The 10,393-nt window shown below is 49.2% G+C and overlaps 1 protein-coding gene across 3 annotated transcripts in view; it reads right to left on the bottom strand.

The window, feature by feature from the left end:
- MOB2 (MOB kinase activator 2) overlaps positions 1 to 10,393 on the bottom strand; it is a 26,207-nt gene that overhangs the window by 9,253 nt on the left and 6,561 nt on the right. The window lies entirely within an intron of this gene.

Raw genomic sequence — 10,393 nt, 5'->3', positions numbered from 1 at the left:
AGCAAACACCCAGGAAGGATCCAGAGCCCTCCCCACCACAGGGTGGCCCTGCTGACCGTCTGTCCCCTGCCCGGGCCCCTGCCCCGCCTGAGGATGCACTGAGAGGACAGATGATGCACCCCTCCCCTCACAGAGGCCCCTGGGGTCCCGGGGCCGGTGCAGGGAGGGAGGCAGCACCACCCCAGCGATTCCCCAGCCCTGCTTGGTGCTGATACCCCTGGCCACTAGTGCCAGAGTCAGAAAAACCACTGCAGCTCGAAACCAGGAGACCCTTCCATGAGGTCCAGACCCGGAGACACCAGCTCCTCAGGGGTCCTGCTGCTGCCCCGCCCCCGTGGCAGCAGGGACCCGCTGCTTTCCGCGTTCCTCTCCTCCGGTCTCATTTTATTTTTGCACCGTCTCACAGTAAAGCTGACTGGCTTTGGCGTGCAGCCTGACGGGTTTTAACCCCAACAGAGGACACATGATGGGGCACAGCTCTCAGCCCGGCCCCTGGCCTGCTGGTCAGTCCCTGCACGCTAGCGATGCGTCCTCAGGAACTCGGGTGGTGTCTGGAGCCCGGCTCTGCCACCCGTCCTGCCTTTCTCGTCACTGAGATGGACTCCTGTGTGGATGCCCCAGTCCATCACGACGCCTGGGTGCCCTGAAGTTTGGGGCAACTATGGGTCAGGCTGCAAACTCTCCTGGCAGGTGTCTGCCTGAGCTCCAGTTCCCATTTCTCTCAGGTGGATGCTCGGAAGCAGGACAGCCGAGTCCACAGCAGGAACGCCGCCGAGATGTCCCAGCAACGGCCGCCCCACCGGCGCCCCCTCCCTCCGCGCCGGCACGTGGCGAGGAGGTCACAGACGCCCGCACAGCCAAGTCTGAATCCGTGTGCTCCACCTGCTGCTGGTGCTCCTCTGCCCGTGGGGGCACGGGGCACCCCCGTGACCGGTCTGCGTCCTCTGCCCAGTGATAATCCGACTCCTCACTGTGAGCCGTGAGGTCCTGACCCCTCCAGCCAACAGTCCTTCCAGGGATGTGGGGTCAGTCTGCAGTCTGTCCTTCCTTTCTCTCAAGTGTCTTTCTCAGAACAAAAGTTCTAAATTTTGATGAAGTCTACTTTACTGATTCTCCTTCATCAATGGACTGTATCTTGTGTCATGACCAAGAACTCTTCGCCTAATGCTACATCATGAAGGTTTCTCCTGTGCTTTCTTCTGAAAGTTTTATGGTTTATATTTAGAGTTAACATTTACTTCGAGTCAACTCTGGCAGAAGGAGACATTTGGATGACTGGTTTTTCTAACAGCTTTAGTTGAAAAGACTATTCTTTCTCCACGGAATTCTTCTGCACCCCTGTCACACATCAAGGGGCCATGTTTGTGGGATGCATTTCTGGACTCTGCTCTGTTGCACTGACCTGTGTCTCCTCTTCACCACCACCACAGTGTTGGTCACCACAGTTTTATAGTAACTCTTAGCACAGCACTGTGGGACTCTACCAATTTGATTGTTTTTTCAAAATCACTGTAGCTATTCTAGGGGTTCTGCTACTCCATGCACATTCTATAATCAGCTTATTTACAGATAAAAACTCTGCTGGGAGTTTGACTGAAACTGCACTAAATACGTGTATGCTTCTGGTGTGCTGTCTCCCCGTCCAGGAACACAGCGCCTCCCCACTTGCGCTGGTCTTCGGCTCCATTCACCTGCATTTTATAGTTTCCTGCATGTACGCTGTTTCCCTAAGTCTACATCTAAGTATTTCACTGTTTTTGGAGCTACTGTAAATGATATAACTTCATCAATTTTGTGTTCCACTTGTACTGCTAGTATACAAACTATGATTGATTTTTTGTGTGTTGAGCTTGCTAAATTTATTGATTCAACTTTTTGCTCGAGTTCTTGGGCTTTTCTACATAGACGATCATGCTGTATGCAAATGCAGTTTTATTTTCTTCTCCAATTTAAATGACTTTTATCCCTTTTTCTTGCCTTACTGCATTACCTATCTTGGGTCAATTGTGATATTTTGTGCTTTCCAAGGAACTAGTTCATTTAATCTCAATTGTTAAATTTACATAAGCAGAGATTTTTCTGAAGCTTCCTTATTACCCTGGAATTTCTGCTGGCTTTATAGTTACTTCCTCTTTTATTCCTTATATTGATAATCTGTCTTGTCTCTTTTTACCTTTGTGAGTTTTACTAGAGGTTTCTCAATTTTACTTCTCTTTTCAAGGAACCGGCTTCTGGTTTCATTTGTTTTCAGAAATCCATGTCAGTGATTTCTGTTCCTATTTTATCATTTCTTTTCTTCTGCTCAATTTAGGGTTTTGTTTTTTGCTCTTTTTTTCTGGGATTCCCCAGTGGCTCAGTGGTAAAGAATCTGCAATGCAGGAAGACACAGGAGACGCAGGTTCGACCTCTGGATCAGGAAGATCCCCTGCAAGGGCATGGCAACGCACTCCAGGATTCTTGCTGGGAAACCCCACGGACAGAGCCCGGCAGGCTACAGCTGCAAGAGCTGGACGTGACAACACACACATGCACGCACTACACGCTTCTTTTTTTCCAGTTTCTTAATATGGAAGCTTAGCCTGAATTGAGATCTTTCTTCTTCCAAAATAAGCATTTAATCCTCTAAACGTTCCTCTAAACCTTGCTTTAGCTGCATCTCAAGTGCAGTTCAAATATGCTGCATTCTTATTTCCCTTTATAACATTTTCTAATTTCCCTGGAGACTTCCTCTCTGACCCATGGAGTATTTGAAAGTGTGTTAATTTCTTGGGATGTCCCTGGCATTCTGGTGGTTAAGACTGTGTGTCCAATGTCAGGGACACATTCGATCTGCCTTGATCAGGGACCTAAGAGTTCACATGCCACACAGCATGGCAAGAGAAAAAAAGTATGCTGATTTCTAAACGTTTGGAGACTTTTCTGTTACCGATTTCAAACGTAACTATTGTGGTCGGATAACTTACTCCGCACCTCTGACTAGTTCGTAGTCTGTTTTGTGAGCCAGGACCGGACCTCCTGTGGTGAGTGCCCCAGAGCACCTGAAAGGAATGCGGACTGGCTACTAAGGGGCAAACGTCGCTCCGGTCCAGCTGGCTGACGGTGCTGTTTAGTCCCAGTTCGTGCCGGCTTTCTGCCCACTAGTCCACACACCACCAGGAGAGGAGTGCTCAATCTGCAACCACAGCATGTGTCCTTGCGGTTCTGCCCGTCTGCTTTGTGTGAAAGCTCTGCTATTTGGCACAGATGCATTCAAGGTCAGTACTTCTTGACTTGAAGTCTGCTTTGTCTGGTATGAGCGCAGCCACTTTAGTTTGCTTCTGACTTATGTTTTATTGGCATTTCTTTTTCCATTTTCAACCTGCCAATGTCATTGCATTTAAAGTGACTTTCTCATATTCCCTGCACAGCTGGTTCATTTTAAAAGCCCCAACTTACAGCCTCTGTCTCGTCACCAGCATGCTTACAGCACGACGTTAACTGCGATGACGGATCTGTCTGAATTTAAGTTCACAATCGTTTACTATTTGTTCCCTTTGCTTTTCACTCCTTATATTTCCTGCCTTGCTTGGCACTATTTCCTTTTAATTTATCTATTATGATTTATGTCCCTTATGCAACTTTTTTAGAGGTTGCTCAAAGGATTACACGGAGAAGGCAATGGCACCCCACTCCAGTACTCTTGCCTGGAAAATCCCATGGACGGAGGAGCCTGGTAGGCTGCAGTCCATTGGGGTCACTAAGAGTCGGATACGACTGAGAGACTTCACTTTCACTTTTCACTTTCATGCATTGGAGAAGGAAATGGCAACCCACTCCAGTGTTCTTGCCTGGAGAACCCCAGGGACGGGGGAGCCTGGTGGGCTGCTGTCTATGGGGTCACACAGAGTCGGACACGACTGAGTGACTTAGCAGCAGCAGCAGCAGCAAAGGATTACAAAGCACATCCTGACTTTTCCACCCGGTACCTGGCGCCCAGGACCTCTTCTACATCTGGAGTCAGAAAGCCGACCAGCACACAGGGCTCTCTGCCTGGCCCCAGGCCGCCACTGTTTCAGCGCTGCAGGCACACACTGGAGACATGTCGACAGCTGTGGCTTTTGCTCACCTACCAGACATGTCTCCAAGAGCTGAAGAGAAGAGGCAGTTATCACGTCTCCCCGTGTCCTCTGCCCTACGGCCCCACCTAGCACTGCTTCCTTCACTGCATGCCAAGTGAGCTCTCCAAGTCTCCCCTCACTGACAGCCGTCCCTACCTCACCTTCGTCCTTGAAGAGCAGTGTGTGGCTCCCGGGAGGCTGCTGTCTCCATTCAGCACCTTAGCCACGTTGTGGGGCCTCCCCCTGCCCCGGTGGGTGAGGACAGCCACAGCCACCCCGCCACGGCCCTACAGGGGTGATGCTGCTGGCTCCGCTGGCTGTTACAGCATGTTCTCTTCAGCAGTTTGATTATGCGCCTGTGGTGGATTCACTGGGTTTATCCTATTTCAAACTCACTGAAAGTGAAAGTGAAGTAGCTCAGTCATGTCCGACTCTTTGCAACCCCGTGGACTGTAGCCCACCAGGCTCCTCCCTCCATGGGATTCTCCAGGCAAGAATACTGGAGTGGGTTGCCACTTCCTTCTCCAGGGGATCTTCCAGACCCAGGGATCAAACCCTGGTCTCCCACATTGCAGGCAGACGCTTTAACCTCTGAGCCACCAGGGAAGCCCAAACTCATTAGGCTTCCTGAATCTGTAGGTTTGTGTCTTGGCCAAATTTGTAACTTTTCAGCTGTTAGGTCTTCAAATGTGTTGCGGGCACAGGCCTCCTTCTCTTCTCTTGGGACTCCAAACTCCCCTTTGGTTCCAGCCCTTCAGGCATCAGCAGGGTGGAAACAGTGTCCGGCCTGGGCTGCAGCCCCACTCTGGGCCCTGGGTGGACCTGAGGGCCCTGTGACAGACGGCACACGGCTCTGTGGACCTCTGATAAACCTCCCATTTCCTTTTAAACTAACTCATGTGAGTTTCCATTCCTTGGTCTTGAACGATTCCTAGAAAGGCATTTGCTCCTTGGAAGAGAAACTATGACAAACCTAGGCAGAGTATTAGCCTTGTCTGCCTCAATGAAACTATAAGCCATGCCGCGTAGGGCCACCCAAGACAGACTGGTCACGGTGGAGATTTCCGACAAAATGTGGTCCACTAGAGAAGGGACTGGCAGACCAATTCAGAATTCTTGCCCTGAGAACTCCATGAACAGTATGAAAAGACAAAAACATATGATACAGAAGGATGAACTCCCCCAGTTGGTAGGTGCCCAATATGCTACTGGAGAAAAGTGGAGAGAGAACTCCAGAAAGAATGAAAAGACGGAAAAAAAATGAAAACAACACCCAGTTGTGGATGTGACTGGTGATGGAAGTAAAGTCCGATGCTCTAAGAACAATATTGCATAGGAACCTAGAATGTTAGGTCCATGAATCAAGGTAATTTGGAAGTGGTCAAACAGGAGATGGCAAGAGTGAATGTCGACATTTTACGAATCAGTGAACTAAAATGGGCTGGAACGGGAGAATTTAATTCCGATGACCATTATTATATCTACTACTGTGGGCAAGAATCCCTCAGAAGACATGAAGTAGCCCTCATAGTCAACAAAAGGGCCCACAGTGAAGAGCTTGGGTGCAGTCTCAAAAACAACAGAATGATCTGTTTGCTTCAACATCACAGTAATCTGCCCCAACCAGCAATGGTGAAGAAGCTGAAGTTGAACAGTTCTATGAAGACGTACAAGACCTTCTAGAACTAACACCAAAAAAAGATGTCCTTTTCATCACAGGGGGACTGGAATGCAAAAATAGGAAGTCAAGAGATACCTGTAGTTAACAGGCAAATTTGGCCTTGGAGTACAGAATGAAGCAAGGCAAAGGCTAACAGAGTTTTGCCAAGAGAATGCACTGGTCATAGCAAACACCCTCTTCCAACAACACAAGAGACGAGTCTACACATGGACATCACCAAATGGTCAATACCAAAATCAGACTGATTTGCAGCCAAAGATAGAGAAACTCTATACAGTCAGCAAAAACAAGACTGGGAGCTGACTGCCTCAGATCATGAACTCCTCATTGCCAAACTCAGACTTAAACCGAAGAGAGCAGTGAACGCCACTGGACCGTTCAGGAGCGACCTGAATTAACCCCACAATTATACAACGGGAGTGACAACTAGATTCAAAGGATTATATCTGATGGACAGAGTGCCTGAAGAACTATGGATGGAGGTTTGTGACAGGAGGCAGTGATCAAGACCATCCTCAAGAAGTTCCGTTCAGTCCCTCAGTCGTGTCCGAGTCTGCAACCCTGCGGACTGCAGCACGCCAGGCCTCCCTGTCCTTCACCAATCCCCAGCACTTGCTCAAACTCACGTCCATAGAGTGGGTGATGTCATCCAACCATCTCATCCTCTGTCATCCCCTCTTCCTCCTGGCTTCAGTCTCTCCCGGCATCAGGGTTTTTTCCAATGAGTCAGTTCTTTGCATTGGGTGGCCAAAGTGCTGGAGCTTTAGCTTCAGCATCAGTCCTTCCAATGAAAATTCAGGACTGATTTCCTTTAGGATGGACTGGCTGGATCTCCTTGCAGTCCAAGGGACTCTCAAGAGTCTTCTCCAACACCACAGTTCAAAAGCATCAATTCTTTGGTGCTCAGCTCGCTTTATGGTTCACCTCTCACGTCCACACGTGACCACTGGAAAAACCACAGCCTTGACTAGACGCACCTTTGTTGGCAAAGTAATGTCTCTGCTTTTCAATATGCTGTCTAGATTTGTCATAGTTTTTCTTTCAAGGAACAAGTGTCTTTTCATTTCATGGCTGCACTCACCATCTGTAGTGATTCTGGAGCCCAAGAAAATAGTCTGTCACTGTTTCCACTGTTTCCCCATCTATTTGCCATGAAGTGATGGGACTGGATGCCATGATCTTAGTTTTTTGAATGTTGAATTTTAAGCCAGCTTTTTCACTCTCCTCTTTCACGTTCATCAAGAGGCTCTTCAGATCCTCTTCCCTTTCTGCCATAAGGGTGGTATCGTCTGCATATCTGAGGTTATTTATATTTCTCCCTGTAATCATGATTCCAGCTTGTGCTTCATCCAGCCCGGCATTATGCATGACGTACTCTGCATATAAGTTAAATAAGCAGGGTGACAATATACAGCCTTAACATACTCCTTTCCCAATTATGAAACAGTCCGTTGTTCCATGTTCAGTTCTAACTGTTGCTTCTTGACCAGCATATAGATTTCTCAGGAGGCAGGTAGGGTGGTCTGGTATTCCCATTTCTTTCTGAATTTTCCACAGTTTGTTGTGATCCACACAGTCAAAGTCTTTGGCGCAGTCAATAAAGCAGAAGGAGATGTTTCTCTGGAACTCTCTTGCTTTTTCTATGATCCCCAAGAAAAAGAAACGCAAAAAGGCAAAATACTTATCTGAGGAGGCCTTACAAATAGCTGAGAAAAGAAGAGAAGTGAAAGGCAAAGGAGAAAAGGAAAGATACATCTGGAGTTCCAAAGAATAGCAAGGAGAGATAAGAAAGCCTTCTTCGCTGATCAATGCAAATAAATAGAGGAAAACAATACAATGGGAAAGACTAGAGATCTCTTCAAGAAAATTAGAGATACCAAGGGAACATTTCATGCAAAGATGGGCACAATAAAGGACAGAAATGGTATGGACCCAATAGAAGCAAAAGATATTAAGAAGAGGTGGCAAAAATACACAGAAGAACCATATAAAAGAGATCTTAATGACCCAGATAACCACGATGGTGTGATCACTCACCTAGAGCCAGACATCCTGGAATGCAAAGTCAAGTGGGCCTTAGGAAGCATCACTACAAACAAAGCTAGTTGAGGTAGTGGAATTCCAGCTGAACTATTTCAAGTCCTTAAAAATGATGCTTTTAAAGTGCTGCACTCAATATGCCAGCAAATTTGGAAACTCAGCAGTGGCCACAGGACTGGAAAAGGTCAGTTTTCATTCCAATCCCAAAGAAAGGCAATGCCAAAGAATGCTCAAACTACCGCAGAATTGCACTGAGCTCACACGCTAGCAAAGTACTGCTCAAAATTCTGCAAGCCAGGCTTCAACAGTACATGAACAGAGAACTTCCACATGTTCAAACTGGATTTAGAAATGGCAGAAGAACTGGAGATCAAACTGCCAACATCCACTGAATCACTGAAAAAGCAAGAGTGTTTCGGAAAAACATCTACTTCTGTTTTATTGACTACACCAAAGCCTTTGACTGTGTGCATCACAGCAAACTGCAGAAAATTCTGAAAGAGATGGGGATAACAGACCACCTGACCTGCCTCTTGAGAAATCTGTACGCAGGCCAAGAAGCAACAGTTAGAACTGGACATGGAACAATGGACTGGTTCAAAACTGGGTGGGAAAGGAGTATGTCAAGGCTGTATATTGTCACCCTGCTTATTTAACTTATATGCAGAGTACATCATGCAAAATGCCAGGCTGGATGAAGCACAAGCTGGAATCACGACTGCAGGGAGAAATATCAATAACTTCAGATATGCAGACGATACCACCCTTATGGCAGAAAGTGAAGAGGAACTAAAGAGCCTCTTGATGAAGCTGAAAGAGGAGAGTGAAAAACCTGGCTTAAAACTCAACATTCAAAAGCTATTTTCTTGGGCTCCAAAATCACTGCAGATGGTGACTGCAGCCGTGAAATGAAAAGACGCTTGCTCCTTGAAAGAAAAGCTATGACAAATATAGACAGCATATTGAAAAGCAGAGACATTACTTTGCCAACAAAGGTCCATCTAGTCAAAGCTGTGGTTTTTCCAGTAGTCACGTATGGACGTGAGAGGTGAACCATAAAGAAAGCTGAGCACCAAAGAATTTATGCTTTTGAACTGTGGTGTTAGAAAAGACTCTTGAGAGTCCTTTGGACTGCAAGGAGATCCAACTAGTCCATCCTAAAGGAAATCAGTCCTGAATATTCATTGGAAGGACTGATGCTGAAGCTCCAATACTGTGACCGCCTGATGCGAAGAGCTGACTCACTGGAAAAGATGCTGATGCTGGGAAAGATTGAAGGCTGGAGGAGAAGGGGACGACAGAAGATGAGATGGTTGGATGGCATCATTGACTCAATGGACATGAGTCTGAGCAAGCTCCAGGAGATGGTGAAGGACAGGGGAGCCTGGTGTGCTGCAGTCCATGGGGTCACAAAGAGTCGTGCATTACTGAATGAAGGAACAACAATAACCATTGATATAAACCTACAAAAGCCCTATAAAGCAGGTTACAGGTAGGAAGACTAAACAGCAGAATTCTGAAGATCTCCAGATCTCCAAGTTTGATGTGACAGAGCCAACATCTAGACAGAGGTCTGCCCGACACCAAATCCTGTGCCCCTTCAAGGAGCCTCTTCTCAAGCACTCTGGTGCCTGAAGGGTGCCTGGTGGTGCATCAGGAGGGCCCTGGCGTCCGCATCCGCCAGCCTGCAGGCCCCCTCTGACACTGCCTGGCCAGGCACCTGCTTCGAGGGTGCCGTAGGCAGGGCGATGCCACACTGCCCTTGCCTGCTTCTGGCCGCCCGGCCACGTCTGCTCTAGAGGACACCGCCTCACACCGAGGAACCCGGGCTCACTTCGCGCATGCGCCCAGCACTGCCGCACCCTCTGCGGGCCAGGCCGGGCTGTGGCTCTCTGGGGACACAGTGACACCCGAGTATGCCATCCGCAGCTCTCGCCGGGTGAGTAAGGAGTGGAGAGCAGCCGTCTTCTGCACTCACGCCCTCTGTGGGGCTGAGCTTTCAGGGGTCTCAGCAAGAGCAGGGCCCCCTGTCCGGGTCTGAGCTGGGCTGCCCGCGGCAGCACAGCACACCCACTAGCGGACGCTGGCTGCTCGCACACGCTCGTGTCAGCCCGGTACGCAGGCCTTGACCCTGACGGGGGCTGTCAGAGAGGGGCTTCCGCGCCTCCCCCTTGGCCCACGTGGCCTCTTGCCGCTTCCGTGGCTTCTGCCCCCCAGGCTGGGGGTGAGCCCAGGGCCACATGGTGGCTCTCCTACCCGTGCAGCTTCAAGAGCTGCTGCAGAGGCGGGGGTGTCCTGGAGTCCTCGGGGTGCCCATTTCCAGAAGACAGCAGCCCTGCCAGGCCTGCGGAAGGGCACTGCGCCGGGGGCGCCAAAGCATCCCAGCCCCGTGGGCCGGCAGCACCTCCTCATGCAGAGTGTGAGCTCCGAGTCGGCCCTTAGCCGGCGGGACCAGCACCAGGAAGTGTCTCTGGCTGCACACGCCCCGCGGTCTCAGGATGCACGGTGGGCATGTCCTGTGGAAATGTCTCTGCCCTAGGACACAGCCCGTCAGGGCCCGGCTGGCTCCCTGCAC

This window comes from Bison bison, unplaced genomic scaffold (assembly GCF_000754665.1).
Source record: "Bison bison bison isolate TAMUID 2011002044 unplaced genomic scaffold, Bison_UMD1.0 scf7180017864080, whole genome shotgun sequence".
In the NCBI taxonomy this organism is placed as follows: domain Eukaryota; kingdom Metazoa; phylum Chordata; class Mammalia; order Artiodactyla; family Bovidae; genus Bison; species Bison bison.
This window is presented reverse-complemented; position numbering and strand designations above follow the sequence as displayed.